At 41.7% G+C, this 17,493-nt stretch overlaps 1 long non-coding RNA gene across 1 annotated transcript; it reads right to left on the bottom strand.

Annotated features, from left to right (window-relative positions):
• Positions 1–3,167: 3,167 nt before the first annotated feature.
• Positions 3,168–15,963, bottom strand: LOC128085765 (uncharacterized). Its single transcript, XR_008209079.1, has 4 exons — positions 15,771–15,963; positions 11,603–11,692; positions 5,701–5,827; positions 3,168–4,856 (listed from the first exon to the last, which is right to left on the bottom strand). It is a non-coding gene; the product is annotated as an uncharacterized LOC128085765 (long non-coding RNA).
• Positions 15,964–17,493: the final 1,530 nt, after the last annotated feature.

Below are 17,493 nucleotides of genomic sequence, written 5' to 3'. Positions count from 1 at the left end.
TCACTTTTGATGTATTTTGTATTTAAATATCAAGGCTTGCTTTTTTTTTGTTTTTACAAAATAAATTATGTACTCCCCCTAGTGTCAGAAACAGTATATAGGCTTAAACCACTTTTGATCAAGTGCTGCTATAAATGTTAAAGTAAGGTTCAATATCATTTCTCCACATTTCAAGATTAATAAGTTATAGTAATAGGTAAAATTAACAGCTGCTCCAAATGCTGCTGTTCTGCCTCCTCAGTGCTGCAGCCACAGAAAAGAAATGTATTATTAAGCAGCAAAATAAAATAAGTGCTTGTCGAATTTGTAAAGGCAGGTCTTTGATTAGTGCTTTTTGTCACCCTTTTTAATTCTAGTTCGAAACTGCTGCTGAAAGGAAATGTATGAAAAGCCAAATTGCACAACAGAAATGTGCCAGAGCGGAGAGCTAGAATGGGAAGAAAATCCAGGAAAGGTCTGCTGAAATTCAGCAGAGAAGAACAAGAGAGTCATCTCAGTACCTTCGTATCTATTGCAGGTGCATGGGCTTTCCCAGATCTTCTTTTACTGTAAATTGCAAGCATTTGGAGCATGGTTCCTGTGGCTTTTAGAGTACTCTGAGCAAACGCATAAGGCAGCAAGCCCACCTGCTGGAACCATTCAGCTGCAGAAGGTGCAATGTGTTCCTGTCCAGTTTTCTATAAGCAGCATTGGGTCTTCCAACAAGCTCAGAGGAAGGGGTAGGTGAGACAGCACTGCTGTCTCTCAGCAGAAAGAGGTCAAGCAGAATATCAGATGTCCATTGGGGTTTTCTTCTCTTATGCATGCTGTTTTTAAAACATGTCTAGAGGAAACACCCTCTGTTTTCCACTAATTGGAAAAAAGAAATGGTCTTGGCAGCTGGCTGCCTGCAGAGATGCTGGCCTCCCTGCAAGTAAGGTTGCAGATGCACAGATCAGTACGTGAGCAGGGGAAGGTGGAAGTGAAAAGTGCTTGAGGAAAGCCAGCTCCAGGGGAGCTTCAGCCTCAGCTCCTGGCCCTGGTGAGCATTTCAGTGTTGAGGCACAGACAGGCAATTCTACTCTGAGGTGGTGAGTCTGGATGTCAGCCACTGCTGACCATTCACAAACAAAGCTCCTTTTCTCCAGCCACCTGACCACTGATTATACGTGTCTAATTTTATCCAGCCACTTTGAAAGAACTATCATTACCTCTCGCCTAATCCTCGCTCCAGACATCCTGCTCTGGACTGGCAGGACATCGGCAGTGCAGGGGATGCTTCAGACATGTATGATGTGAGAACAGAGCTGTGGAGGGCCGGGTTGGGTGCCACATCCCTGGAGACACACAGTGGCCCCAGGTAGGCCTGCAGGAAGCTCAGGAGGTGCACCAGTGCTCATCTGGAATAACCACACCTTCTATACAACTCTGAGCAGCTTCCAAGCCCAGCTTTGGGAACTAAAAGTAAACCATAGACTGTGATGCTGTTGATTTCTTAATAATATACAGGGCTGTGCCCTGAAAACTGTGTCACGGTGCAGCTTGCCTATCTTCTCAGCAGAGACGCTGCAAGCACAGCACTGTGCGACCCCCTCCACACACCATGAGGAGTGCCACTCACTTTTTAAGGGAGGGAGAAAACACCTTTTGCTGTTTTTCTCTTCATGGTGACAACAGCCAAAGCTTGGTCACTGGAAAATCTTCTGCATTTCTAGAAAAACATTACTGCAGCTTGGCCTGTTCAGAAGATTCTCCTGCCTACTCTTCCCCTGCTTGCTACAGCCAGGATGCATGTTGGACCACGCAGCAAGCAGAAAAAAATGCCCTTTTCCTGAAGATGAAACTGAGAAGTGATTTCTTTACCACAATCCCATCTCCCTTCAGCAGGCACTTGGCCCTTGAGCATTCTCTCTCTTTCAGTGCTTTCTTATTCCCCTAGTGATACACCCTAACTTGTTATTCAAGCTGCATCCAGTGCCACCTGAGCGTGTGTCTTTTTGCACCTTCCTGCTGCTGTCTCTCTGCCACACAGTCACACATTTTCAGCTGATGCTCTGCAGCTCACACTGAGTGATGCAAACCTGCAGACCCCTTCCGGCTATATGGGTGTGTTTGTACTGCCGTGTCTTGCCATGTTTTGGGCGGTGGTATCTCCTGCTTTAACTACCTGGTTTCATGCAGATGTTCATAGGCTCCTTTATGTTAGTATAGCTTTTGTATGCCTCAGTAAAACTTAACCAATTCTTAGCAATACTTAGGTTATTTTAATTTAGGATTTTCTTCTCTTTCACTTAATAAATGACAAAACTAGTCAGAGATCTGTAAAATACTACATCAGAATTTCACAGCTATGTTACTTGGTTCAGGTCCAACAAGCAGCTGTGCAAGCTTATGTCTGAGACATTTTATTGCATATCTTTAATCTTATGGGGAATAACTTAGTGGGATGAACTTGGCAGAATGAGGGTCTCAGCATGAGACTAGGAAGTAATCTGCCTCAGGAATTGTGCCAGGAATATCGTATCTAACAGCACCATCCCTTATCTCCACTAATTCACTGACACTCAGAAGGGCATTTATGAGAAAACAGTATCCAAAGGAGACCATCAACATTTTTCCAAATAATTCAAGATGATTCCCAGGATTCACATCATGGAGACCCTGAGGAACAGCGAGGGTCAGTAATGCCTGGTGGTTCACAGCTGCAGGCTCAGAAATAACAGCCAGAACGTGCAACAAGAGAAACTGTGTTTAGATATAAGTATTTGGTTTTTCTTTACCATCAAAAACTGGAACAGTTGTGCAATGTATGTAATGGAGATATTCCAAACTCAGCTGGAGAGGGCCTCAAGACTCCTTATCTGAATCCTCTTTGAAAAGGAGATTAGATGAGATGATATCCAATGGTCTCCTCTAAAATGATGCTGTTATTCTGTGATTACATGCAATGAAGCTATACAGCCACCTTCCTGGTATTGGGATGAATGCTTTGCGTTGCATGGACATTAAAACCCTTAACTAACACCTCCGTGCATTTGTATATTCCCTCTGATGGTCAGCCTTTACACTGCTGTTTTCCAACACGCAGAGTAGGTGTCGTGCCCATGTAAAAAATAACTCTTCCGTTATTGCCCCACTAGAGGGTGCTTTAGCAATATAAATCCTGAATACTTGATTTAATACTTCACGACAGTCATCAAACTAGAGAACTACTTTGCATATTGAAGACTACCAATTCTTTGGAGACACTCTGAAAAACTGTGTGATAAAGAATCCAGGATGATGCATTTATGCTTGTGTGATAAGCATGCAAACACCACAAATAAATAGAAAATCACGGAATCTTTTCAGTTGGAAGGGACCTTTGAAAGACATCTGTTCCAGCTCCCCTGCAATGAACAAGGACATCTACAGCTGGATCAGGTTGCTCAGAGCCCTGTCCAGCCAGACCTTGAATGTTTCCAGGGATGGGGCTTCCACCACACATTTGGTGGAATCTGTGCCAGAGGCCTTAAATGGCCTCTTCCAACTCAAACAATTCTACGATTCGATGATTTTATGACCCTAGGTACACAAGAGCAGAAAAAAGTTAGCTCTTGTCTTAGGAGTGGTTGCAGATGTCATAGACAATCTTTTCATGCTATGAAAAAGTGTGGTGTCACACAGGCAGATTTTTTGCTGATGCTGTTTTACCCAAGATCTTTTACTTACCCTTATCTTCTCAGCTGCTCAAACTCAACAGTGATCTGACATTTATCATCACATATGCAAGTAGTGGCTCAGGGATTATTCAGGTCCATTCTACTGTAGCTTTTGAAATGCATGACAGCAAGGTAATAAACCCATAGGCAGTTTTACTATAAGCTACAAGTCTGTCATTCAGCCCCACAAGCAAAGCATTCTTCTATTGCCACATAGTAGCCCTGGCTTCAGCAGTAAGAAGCTAACAAAAAACAACCTTGGTTATGGACAGTTGTGAAAGCTTGTTCAAAATTAAACACCTAAATGTATATATGCATATATATATATATTATATGTGTATTTATGTATCTGTGTATAAGAGAAATGTAAAGAGATGGGTTGCATGGAAATAAGAACCTACTTTAGGTAATTAAAATCCCATTGGAAATCTTGGAGGGAAATAATTTTCCAGTGTTTGTCCTTTTCTTGAAGAAAGTATGTGGAGGACAGAAGGGTAAACTCCCTCCTCAGGCAGGAAGGCTGTAAGGCTTGGCCACAGCCCAGCCATCACCAGCACTTCTTTCACCTCAAGAAAGGGAAGGAAGAAAGGAAGGAAGCTCCCTAAACCTCATGCTGTTATGGGCGTATATAAAGGATAATAGCGCAAGGCTACAGCCATAAAAGCTCTGGAGTGAAACAAAATATAGCTCCCCACAGATAAAGGCAAACAGGTAATATTAACAGTTAGAATATATGAATATGACTAAGGCAACAGTTGTCCAGGCATGCAGCAAGGCAGGAAAATCATCTACTGATAATATCATGAAAAGTATCATCAGTTGTCACTAAAAGGGCCACCTGAGATCAGGCAGTCAACACAGTTAACATCAGCAGCTGAAAGCCAGGACGCAGGCTGCAGCCAGGAACAGTCAGACTGCCAGTGTTCATGCATCCAAGAGGCCCTCAGACTTGGGTGTCCATCCAGAAGTACTCAGCAGCATGCCAGGCTCTGGCTGCAGTTGTTAGTCAAGGGAGCACTGCTCAAGACACGCCTCTGGCTGATATGCTCCCATGAAGAGAAGGCCATTTTTCAGCCTATACAAAGCTCCCAGTCCAGCTCCCAGTTGGGTTACGTCCAGCAGGACAGAGGTGATGGCACAGAGACCAATGGCTTCAGGCTCTGCTGGGAAGTCACCCTGCAAATGAAGCCCAAAGCTGCCTGTGACTGTTCTGCAGAGCTTGAGTAATAAAAGAGGTTTTACAGCAGAGTGGTGTTGATGCCGTTGCTTTCTCTTAAAAAGGGGCAGAAAAAAAGGGGTAACAAAATTATTGAATAGCCAGCTCCTTTTCCAAATTTGAAGGGAATAATTAAACTACTAAATCAAAAACTGAAGAAGATAAATGACAGACAATATGGTTTTTTTTAGGAATTAAGCATGGCAAATTCAATTCTTCCTATGGTAACAAGTCATGCTAATTTTGAGAAGATCACACCTGGCCCTGCTTTAGTTCCCCCCCATTGTCAGTAGCCTGTCTCTTCTGGCCTGGTACAACAAACTCATAAAAGAGAGTGAAATGTGTGCTAGCAGACATTTACAAGTGGCATACAGGTGGCTGGGGAACACATACTTAGACCATAGCTGTCAATAGCTCCCAAACGGAAGGAATGTGTCGAGTGTGGTCTGTCCTCAATCTAGTACAATTCAATATTTTCATTAATGACTTGTATGATGAATTAAAAAGCATACTTTATTAAATTTTCAAGCAACACCAATGTTGGAAAGGCTGCAAGCAGAGAGGAGCACAGAAGGAGAATTCAAAACATTCTTGACAAATTAGGAAAATGGTTTGAAAGTAATAGGCAAAAATTCAATAAGGGCACACAAATCCCTATATTTATTTCTTCAAATGCAGGATGGAAAATGCCTGGCTAGGCAGCAATACTTCAGTAGAGCACTAAGCTTTTCAGTGAATCACAAACAGATTATGAGTCAACAACATCACACGGTTGCAAAATAAGCAAACAGCATCCTGGTGTACCTGAGGGAAAGTTCTGCCTCAGAGCCAGATGAAGAAAGGTCTGCCCATAAGCAGCACTAATAAACACTCAGTCTGGGACAGCACCAGTGATAGAGTCCTGGCCAACTGCAGAAGGACTGGAGGAAAACTGTGAGGGTGAAAAGAAGTCCATAAAGCATGACCTATGTCATGAGAAGGGAGCGGAAAAGCATGGGGCTGTTTAGTACAGAGAAGGCTGAAGTGATGGACACAGAAGAACATCATGAAGTTCAGCAAAAGTAACTGCATAGTCCTGCATCTGGGGAGGGATAACACCATGCACCAGTACAGCGTGGGAGCTGACCTACTGGAAAGTAGACCTGCCTTGGTGAGCTCTCACACTCAAGGAGAAGTTGGGAGGTAACTGGAAGGACAGGAACTTGTTGAACACACTGGAGAAGCTTAACCTGCCTCTCATCTTTGAAGGTGCTCATTCCTGACAGCATAAATGTCACTTTCCAGGATATAGATGTCCAGGAAAACTTTCCACTAGGCGTTGAGTCTTTCCCTGCGCTGCTTGTCCTAGTTGAGGAAAGGCTAGTAGAACAGTATTTCGTAACCAGATGATAATTTCAAATGCATAATTATCTATCAAGATACCATATGTCCTATCTTGCCTCTGAAAACAGAAAGAATCCTACTTTTTTTTTTTTTTTTTTTTTTTTTTTTTTTTTAAATTTCAGCTTGCTAACATAATCCCATCTGATAAAAAATAAGATGAATAATGGCAAGGAGTTACTTCCTATCGGTAGTTTCTTCACTAAGTAGATCTATTTTAAAACATTCACTTAAGGCACCTGCCATTTAGTAACCAAGAAACTACATTGGTCGAACTCTGCCAACACTGCAAAAACATTGCAGCCTCCCAAATCAGAGACCACTATAATTATCCTGAGGAGTTGACTGTGAGTGATAAAATTACCACATCTTAAAGCCTGATTTCCTGTCAGCTGAGCCACAGCACAGCCTGTTTGGCCTAAATAATTTCATACACAAATAGATTATCTCCTAATTCATTTTGTTACACAGGCAGATGAAGTAGCCACCTCATCTGTGGGAAATTCTTAGTATAAAGCAGTTCATTCATACAACAGGTTCAGCTTCAACAGGCACAAAGAGAGCAGAAAGTGAACTGATAGGGCCTTTTGGGATGCAAATCAAAGAATCCAGGAGTGTCTGGAAGAGACCCAAAGGGTGCTGTGGTTCGTAGAGAGACCTCTCCCAGGGCAGCTGGGTTGGGTACCTGAAGTACCCCTGGAGTGTGAGATGCTCTGGGTCATGAGTGTGGAAGAGGGGTTCATTTTAGCTCCTTTGGTCAAGCATAGTAGGAATTGATCTAAATAGAGCCAGGCATTTTGGAAGAGGAATCCATCTCTGCCAGCATCCTTCATCACTTCTGCACCCATTCCCAACCATGATAGGCTGTAGCCTCACCTTTACTGGCAGAAGAGGATGTGCTGAGATTAGGTTCAGTTATGCCTGGGTAGGACAACCTCTCAATGAAAACAAAAACAAACAAACAAACAAAAAAAATCACTGAATTCGTTAGAGAAAGCTCAAAATGTGCTTTGAATATGGTTTAAATCTGTATATTCTAATCATTCTAATCATACATGGAAACATGTGTGGATCACGAGAGTCTACTGGTACACGGCTGGATCAGAGTAGCACTACACAGTTTATAAACATATGGATTACCTCAGGGACCTCGAACATGCTCCCTACAAACAGGGAGGGAAATAACAGTTTTTCTACTGTTGCAGACTGTGAGTGCAGCCTTTAAACATGTAAAATGGTGAAATCATTGCAATATTTTGTTTGATAAATGGTGGAATGGTATTGAAATATTTAAGCTATTGGTGGCAATATTTTATAGGGATGTATAAGTCGTGACCCTACTGAAGTGTGAAGAAAACAACATATGTCATTATTTTACCTTTTGCATAAAGAAAAAAAAAAAACACCAGAACCAATTATTTAACCTAGCTGCTGTATTTGATTGTGATTTCTATGCCTGTCAGATAGCAGTTAGCAGGACTATTAAAGTACATTAGCTCTCTGCTGGTGTTTAATGACAAACAGACACGGTCCATATTCATCAAGCAATTATTTATACCACAACCTTTTATAGAGCTGTGAATTACCCTTAGGACTTTTGCAGTGACTGATATTTCTAATAAACTGTTAATTTTGCTCCATGAATTGTTCATATTTTTAAGCTGGGAAACTAAAAACTGTGAAATTAAACCTACAATGCAAGCTGTGCAAATGGGATCTATGGGATTAGGACACAGTTTCAGGTCACTCTAATGCAATAAAAGTGCATCATTACAGCAGAAATTAGAGGTAGCTGCAGATATTAAAACAATGGACTTACAAGAACAAACACACGTGGCCTGCCAAGGCAAGGAATATACACATTTCCACAGCCCTGCTACTGGGACAGGGCAGGAGGTTGCCTCTGCGTCAGGTTTCTCCTCACAGCTCCGGAGGCAGCAACTCTATCACACACTTCGCCCTTTTCCCTGCCAGCTCCCTGCCATCAGGATGATGCTGACATACACACCCCAAAGATGCCTTGTGTTATCAACACACTTCTGCTGGGAATCAAACAATAAAATGGAAATTTGGGGGCCAGGCACACAACTTCTTAGTTATGTCAAATATCCTCTGATGCTAGTGGAGGTGTTGTTCCAGAGAGAAGCATATGTTTCTGACAGATCTGGCTCCTGTCACAGTGCACATGTCCCAGATCTGAAACTTAGGCTTCTTTGGCTCTGTCAAGGAGCCCGATTTTACAAGGTACTTCACAAACAGCGTTATGGATGGGCATCTGGTGAGCTTATCATGAGGGCCACGGAACTTAATTTCCTACATTAAGACACCTAAGCACATTAAGAAAAATATAATCTGTCCCTAAATGACTGGAGTATCTTTGCCTCATTTCTAGAGGTGACGGAGGCCCTGCAGTCTCCATCAGCCTGTGGAGAGGTATCTATCTCCTTCCACCTGGGTTTCCCTGAGGTCAGCCAGCAAGAGTCTCCAAAATGCTGACTGCCATGAAATGCTATTGGTGCCTTACTCCATATGCAGTAATTAAGCCCTGTAGGAGCCCAAGTGTGTCTGAAACTCAACAAACATTTGGTTTTAATGCTGGAGCCACAGAAGGGACTGATGCTGGCTGTCACAGTCATGGTGGTGATGCTCCCATACATCTTTCTTCCTAAATGCAATTTCCTGCCCATAGAGGGCTGGATAATATACCAGTATAATTAAAAACTGAGTACTTATTATTTAGCCAAAAGCATTAGAATGGATCTTCATATAATAAATTCTTGCATTCCTCTATAAGGAGCCAAAACCATAATAACAAGAAAATCCGTCTCTACTGCTACATTGAAGGCCAGAACAATTTTTCAGGAACAAGGATCAACTCCCAAAAAGAGAGTTCAGCAGAGAAACACTGATCTTACAGCTTCGAACAAGAACCTTATCATTTGTGTTTCTCATGTTTTGTATCTTGACAATTTTCTCTTCCTCAGCAATGCATAGCACTGGAAAGCCACATCATTATGTGCTTTCTAAATGGATTTTCTTCTCAATACATAGAATATGACTTATTTAGCAAAACTCTTTAAATTTTGATGCAGAGCATTAAAATACAGCTTATCTGTAGCTTATTCAGTAGAAACTCATTTCTTTTCTTACCTGTTGCCTTGTCACTATTGAAATTTCAGACTAGGAATATCCTAGTCCGTATTTAGACAGCACCAGGCACCAGGGTTTCCTGTGTACTGAGCTGAAATAAAAGCTAAATAATTAATTTGAAGTCTATGACTGCTTTTGAGAAAAGTCTTTGATCCCCCAAAATGTAGTATGAAGTAGGGTTCTTATTTTGTTTTGCTTGATGCCACCTAGCATCCTGGAAAAGGACAGAAGATCCTGATTCACCATATCATGGAAAGGCCAAATGTATTTTACCTACATTCACTAAAAACCTTCAAGGAGAAAGGTAACTGACAGAAAGCACCAATTCCATCTGCTCCTGCTCATATAATGGTTTCAGCATGGCACTTATTGGTGAGATAGTGGCAGAGTTCGCTGGCTACCACATTGCAAGCAACATGCAATCCTGAAAATAATGATTCAGTAATGTTTTTCCTTCCAGTGCATACACCAGGAAAAAGATAGAGAACCATGATAAATACCATAAAACCCAGCTGCTATGTTTTTCTGCTGCCCACAGAGAAAAGTTATAATTGTCTCCACCCCCCCTCCCCCCACAAGCACTTCTGTTCAACCCTATAATGTCTCAAAATCTAATTCTTGCCTCAGGTTCTGTCTCCCAGGAAAGTACCAATAGGAGCTTGCTAGAAAATACAGTATATGGCAGATTTCTGTCAAAAAGAAAAATCCTAATATGCTTTCAAGGCTGCAGTGATTCTAGTTTTGGGAAAGAAATGAACAATTACAGTACATGTGGTTTTGGAGGTAACTGGAAAAGATTAATACTTCTGCCTTACGGTTAATGGAGTGGTATACTCCAGTTAAGAGTACAGTAAAAAGCAATTGTTTTGTGATTGCTTCATGAAATACAGGATGAAGTGACAAAGAGGGAAAAGATTTCTCACTTTGAAATGACTCAGGAGGATGAGGAAGTGAGTGGCTTCTTGTAACTTCAGCTGCCAGTGCTATTTCTAAGTAACAGAGGCTTTGTGGTCTTCCTGGGGCATTTTTAAAATCGTCAACAGCATAGATGTTTGTGGACACAAATGTCAATGTCTGTCTACCTAATGTAACTCAACTTTCCAGGAAGTCAGGCATTTGCCATTTAGTTTTCACAGCAATTAATGAGCAGTTAGATAAGAACACTCCTGGCTGCCTCTCTGCAGAGAAGCAGGGACTTCATGATTCCGCTTGCCGCTTACTATCTAAGGGCCACACTAACAATCAGCTGCAATCACAGCAGGCAAGAGTCACTTTCTAAGCAGCAGCAGCTGTTATGTAACGCCGTCTTCCAGATAATTCAGCAGTTGAACTATGTATTCTCTGAGGCTGGTTGTCATATAGGTGCTCAGTTCTATGTTTCATAGGCCCAGAAAAGTCTTTGTTTTAGTAAATGGATGACAGTGCAACCACGCAAAGAATCTTAAGGAGAGGAAAAGACCAGTCTTTGAGCAACAGGCACCCACCAGATGGCAGAAACATCCCTGACAGATTGGCACCCACAGTTTACCCATCCTGAAGGCTGGCTGGCCCAAGAGGAGGTGTGCCCTTTACAACAGAATCCCAAGGTTGAAAAGGACCTACAAGATCAACTAGTCCAACTGTCCTTCTATTACCACTGCTACCACAGGGATTTGATCAGCTACTCAGAGCCACACAAGAAGCAACACGTCCCCACTGTTAATCAACATTAGAAGCAGCACAGCTTGAGGAATGACAGGCTCTACATAATACATGAATTTGAAAAATGACATATGCATAGTCAGTAGTGTTGAGAACATTAGCATTTGTGCTGATTGGGCATTTTTGCAGAAGAAAAGTGTGACCTTCCTGTGATCCAGCAACAGGCAGATGTCTCACTGTAAAGTCAGAAAAATACTGCAAAGGGAAAAAAAAAAACCAACAACAGAGAGAACACTGAAGGCAGAATTACAGGATTTATAAAGGTGCTGACTTCGTATGAAGGATTGCTAGTTCAAATGTACTAAATATCAGCCCTGAGAGAAAAGAAACAATACTAAATCTGTAAATTAATATATAAATGTCATGGGTGAAGTAGAGAATCATAAGATCAACACAAAATGACCGGAGGGATTCAGACACACTTCACAAATACCAGCTCTCACAGTAGCACTATTATACAGAGGAATAGCCTTACCTCCGTCCTGTAGCTGGGGCAGTGGAAGTCTCCAGAAGCAGTGGTCTGGAGTCGTCCTCCTGAGCATCAGGCATGTGACTGCCATGTCACCTGTGCACACAGCTCCAAGTCACTTTTCAGTAAAAGAGATTCACGGTGATGATTTTCTTCATTTAGGCATCTCATTTACGTTCTTAATGACACCTACTAAATCTCAACCTAAACGGCTTTCCATTTCGCAATAGAATCATGGGGGTATTACAAAGAACTCAGAAGTCTCTGCCTCAAATAATTTGTTTGTTGTTATTTCTTTCTAAATAAAGCTTTCATTTTTTTTATTTTTTTCATAATCACGTTTCTCAGCAGAATACAAAACTGGCAGATATATTTGACATTTAGTTCTTCTTATCACTACTGTACAGACCACCTGTTGCAATTACTCATGCAAAATTAGAAGAATGTTTTACACATTTGCTGCTACCAATTTCTGACTTTTCATGAAGTTTTGGGTGTGAAGAGTTGGTTTGTCAGAGAAAGGGTAAGAGTTGAGAATTTTTTTTTTTTTTTTTTTTTTTTGCTTTTAGTTACTAAATTCAAATTAAATGGAAATGAACTAGTGCACTTCCAATCTACTCATCTCAGACCTGCAGAGAAAATATATACACCTCTGCTCCTTCTGCCAAGGAGGCCACCTAAGCTAAGGCCAGGTACCATGACTTCAGCAGTGAAGAGGGGAGCATCACTCCGAGCACAGACTACTGTGTGGCAGATGATCTCTACTGCTTTCCTGCTATCAGCAGAGTTGCCCTGGAACCACTCAGTCTCTTTTCTTCTTTTATTAGCAGTAACTGTAGTGGTAATATGGAAGGAACCTCAGGTTCCTTCTAAAACACAATTCAGGGCATCGTTTCTAAGCCTAACAAAAAAATTTGATGGCAGGAGCATTAAAGCCAATTTAAAGCACAAAAGAGCCTTCCAGAAGCTTTCAGTAAAATAAAAAACATCTCAGACAGATGCTCATAAACCTAGAGGTACAACAGAGAGGTAAAAAGGGGATTGAGAATGCTTTATTCTCTGCAGTAAGGTAGGGTTTAAGTCTGGGCATGAGATTGTGCTGCACTGCCAATTTCTCCCTTTACACAACCCAGTTTTATTGCTTTGATACTATTTGCATGAGTGGTTTCTTCTACTTTCTGTTCCACCTTTAAAAGAGCGTTTTCCCTATCGAGGACTGAAGACTCCACTTTAGAAACTGAAGCTTTCAAACAGTATATTTTCACAAACATATATATATATATATTGTTCCTGTAAAAAAAATCAAGGGATTTGGTTCATTTTATAGGTTAAGAAATATACAGGCTTTAGGAATTCAAGCACGCTGTGTAAGACATAGCACTTTGTCAAGACTTGACCCAAAGGTCAAAGAAGTTAGGGAAAACCTTCTATCAGATAATCCAGTTTGGAAATCAAGACTAAATATTATTATTTCTAAAATGTTCTGGAATGACTTAAAATATCCATTTTAATTATTTCAAAATAATAATGAATAATTTGGAGATAAGGAGAATATATAGGAATAACAGAATTATTCCAAACCTAAATTATACAACAAATACAATAATCTCTAAATAGGATGGTGCCTCAAGTCATTCATTACAGCCAGACACAAGCACTGAGAAACTTATTTAAAGAACTCCCCAACCTTGTCTGAGACTTTTTCCTCACTGGTGAAAATTATGTCCTATTTTGGAGTAATTTTGTGGTCCATCAATTCATTTCATTTACACAATTCAGAAGTCATCGAAAGCAAAAACATTTGAATGGACTGCTTCATCCACAAGCAAAAAGCATCACACTCCATTTTCAGCCTCCTTGGCCATCTGGTCTCTCACCAGCAGATCACTTTCAATTTTTACAGGCCACAGCAATAAAAAAATCATTTGGGGAATAGAGAAAAATATAATTAATTACTGTGACTTGAACTACTTCTTTTCCACATGGAGGACACTGATTTTTTAATTAACATTTTGTTTGATTGTTCTGAAGGGCAGGAGAGATTATTATCTAGACTTAATTACAGCACTATCCCAACCAGAAATGTTTACAAATTGCTGAACTGATGCAATACCTTTGTCTAGCGTGCAAGTTTGTCACTCCTAATTAATGTTCCTTGGAAAAGGATGCCAAAACAAAGCTTACAACAGTAACGACACAGGCATTAGGCACTAACAGGGGATCACATAATTGCCTCTATAAAGCTGGTATGACAGAACACTATGCCACTTTCTGCTCCTTTGTGACCAGCATTCACAAAGCAATTGCTCCATCAGAGAGCCAGATGGAAGAGAGGCCTGTGCGTATGTGTGTGCTGCAGAACATCAGCTCTGCAACAAAAAAGCCTTCAATAAATGCAATGCATAGAGGAGTCATCCTGACACACTCAGGAATTGCTTTGCATTACCTGTACCAAGGGGCCAAAATCCCCTGCCTGTAACAAAAGGCTGTGAACAGCCCCAGACTGGAGAAAACATGGTGGGGAATCTTAACAGTATCCATAAATAATGACAATGAGGACAGAGCCAGGCTCTTTTCGGTAGTGGCAAGTGCCTGGACAAGAGGCACTGGGCACAAACTAGAACACAGGAGGTTCCCTCTGACCATGTGGAAGCACTTCTATGTGTGGGTGACAGAGCAGAGGCACGGGGAGCCCAGAGAGGCTGGAGATGGGCCTGGGCATCCTGCTCTGGGTGTCCCTGCTTGGGTGAGGTTGGGCCAGATGGACCAGAGGTCTGTGACAACCTACACACCCTTTGATTCTGTGAGAATTACAGGACCATAGAATGCCTTGGACTGCCAGGGACCTTAAAGATCATCTAGTTCCGAACCCTTACCACAGACAGTTGCCAACCACTAGATCAGTCTCTAGATCTGGTTGCCCAGGGCCTCATCCAATCAAGCACGTTGGCCACTGGGCTGGCATAAACAACCCGCACCAGCCAGGCCTCAGTGCCACCTTGCTACACCGTGTGACGTCCTGCAGGCTGTGAAGTGCATTAACACCCTCCAGTAGTGCTCTTTGCAGCCCTGTGCACTTACGGACCCTCTGATGGGTGAAGAATCATCACTTCAGTGCTGAGCACTGACCTTACTGGATATCCAGTGAAACCAGGGCAGAAGCAAGGCTCCAGTCAGGCCTACCGCATACCCTCTGTCTTCAGGGAGCTGGGCAGAGGCCGTGTGGGGGTTTGAGGTGCCCCCAAGAGGCACAGCTGAAGTCAGGTGGGTTTCTTTATGAACCCCCTTCACAGCTTTAGTACAGCACTTCTGGAAAGAACTGATTAGACATTGTAACTTGATTTCAAGTACTGAGTTTAGACAGTGATCTAAAGATAGCAGTGGTTACAGGGCTCTGTGGCATATCAAAGTTAAGCAAGGCAGAAAGGATATTTTTGTTAACAATCAATATTATGACAAAGAGGTTAACCAGAAAGAGAGTGACGAAGTGCTGTACAGCCCAGCGGAGCAGCAATGTGATTTATAATCTGATTCCCTTCAGGGAAAGGGAACAAAATGATGAAGTGATCTTTGAAAATATTAAGACCTACGGTCTGGCTTCCTAGAATAATGGGATTGTTATTTATACTACGTATCGTGAATATCCTCTTTGACCCTTAAAAAACAGCTACTCAAAACATTAAAGATAAAGAATAAGAAACAGAAGTCATTAAGAGAGTACACCTGTAGGTAAGGGAAGGAAGGAAGGAAGGAGAATCTAAGGAATAAAAAGTTGGAAGTAGTTTGCTTTTTACAGCCTTTCTCCAGGACTGCTGAGCATTTGTCCCCTCACTTTCTGCTGCTAAACAAGAACTCCTCCCTACACCTGCAAGATCAGCACAGGGAAGAAAGGTGGGATCCAGACAAACAGGACCACCATAAAGCAAGTAAAAGAAGCAAAGGTTTACTAGACTGGAAATATATGAGCCTTAATTACAATATATATGTGTGCACATAATATATATAAGTACAGATGCACATGTGTAAATCAGTACATGCATATATAAAAATATGCTTGCATGCCTGCAAATCTACCCACACAGAGCACATCAAGATGATCAGTACTTGTTACAGTTGATGGAAAGACTATTGTAGTGAAAATACGAAAAGAAACAAACAAGGAAAGAAAGCTCACCTGTATCTGAAGATCTAGGTTCACAGGAAAGACTCCACAGAGGAGGAATCTCCAGAAGAGATCCTTCCTAGTGGCAGTCAGCCCTTAAATGGGGTCTAGGAGAGGTGCAGCCAGGCTCCACCCCTTCTGGTCACACAGCTGAATCACCTTCACCTGTGCTCCATGGCTGACTCAGTGCTTGCCGCAGGTGGTCAATCAGTGGGTCAGGCCGTGACTCAACAGTTTCAGTACAGTACTTAAGAAAAAATTCTTGTTAGAGAGTTTGTTACACAGCATAGTAAAGTTACATGGTCACAAAAAGAGGGTTCCTGGTTTTCTTTAAGACCATTTAAGATACGCAGTTTTCTCAAAAAGAGATTTCTGGTTTTGGCACTCTGATTCACTGTTCTGATATTGTGGCTGATGGCTTCATTAGCACAAATCAGCCATGTTTTCTCTTATTATGCTCTAAACCAGCTGTCTCCAGGCTGTGTTTAAGCTGATCAATAGACGATCATCTTTGTTTACAAACCTCTCAACTGATTTCACCTAGTGTTCACTCTAGTGGAAGAACACATGCACGCCTTTCTCCACTATTGTTTTTAAATGCCTGTTTACTTAAAGGTAGTTTCAAGATGATTTGCTAAGATTCATTCAATTCCCTCTAGACTACTACAGCTCTGGCAAGCCGAGCTCCTGCATAACCCTCTCTGCTTTTCCATTGTGGAAAATGGTGCACAGTTCAGCAGAGGCAAACCCTTCAGCATGCTTTTGTTTCAGTTGAAAAGAATGGTTTTGGTTACTATGTCAATGAGGGAATCAGAGAGCCCCTTGTTGCACCAGGCCATAGCCATACACTGAGGAGGAAGCTAGGAGCTGTCTGCATGCTTCCCACGCACTACGTGCAATACAGTGTACCTGAGGCATGGCTGCGGGAGGTCTGTGGGCTGCTTCACCTCAGTGCAGCACATTCATCTCTCCTCCACTTACACCAGATTAGCTTAAATAGCATTAGCTGTGGGAAGTGGCCTGCCCCAGTTCTATCAAAGGAAGTAGAGAACATTCTGTGCAAGGGTAGGGTTGCTTTCCTGGGCTACCAGTGTGCACCTGGATTTCAGCAGATTTAAATAGCAGTTTATGGATGGATGAATCACGCTGATTCAGGTTTCATCCAGATGTTCATGATTGGGAATAAGTGTACTTTCATCCAGATGTTCATGATTGGGAATAAGTGTACTTTAAACAAAAAGAACCCTGTCAATATTGCAACTGCAGCAGGTGACCACACTGGTTTTCAACAGCACCTGGAGGCTTCTATTTCCTAACCTAGAGCGTAGCTTTAACTGAGTGAAGGTGAGATGTAATTCTGATGCTGCACTGTGATTCACATACACTTTAGTAAAATAACCTATTTGCCTTTTAGATTGCAACTCCTGGTTTTGTTTCTTTCCATTCATTTTTTCTTCTGTTTTTCTATTTTTCCCTTCCTTTGGTGCATTCTCTCCTCAGTGTTTCACTGCAGGGTGCTGTGCCAGTTATCCAATAAAATTCCGGCAGTAATTCAATCACACTCACTATGCACATCATCTTAAAAAAAAAAAATATATATATATATATATATACAAATTGTGATTGAAAAATCAGAAATTTGGTTATGCCAACAGCAAATATCAGATTCTTGTCTTTGGAAGGGAGTGGGAAAGGACACAAAGGCTATTTGGGAAAGTGCAATTGTTCAAATATA

This window comes from Tympanuchus pallidicinctus, unplaced genomic scaffold (assembly GCF_026119805.1).
Source record: "Tympanuchus pallidicinctus isolate F22 unplaced genomic scaffold, pur_lepc_1.0 scaffold3, whole genome shotgun sequence".
Classification (NCBI taxonomy): domain Eukaryota; kingdom Metazoa; phylum Chordata; class Aves; order Galliformes; family Phasianidae; genus Tympanuchus; species Tympanuchus pallidicinctus.
The sequence above is the reverse complement of the archived record's forward strand: the minus strand, read 5'-3'. Positions and strand labels throughout refer to the sequence as shown.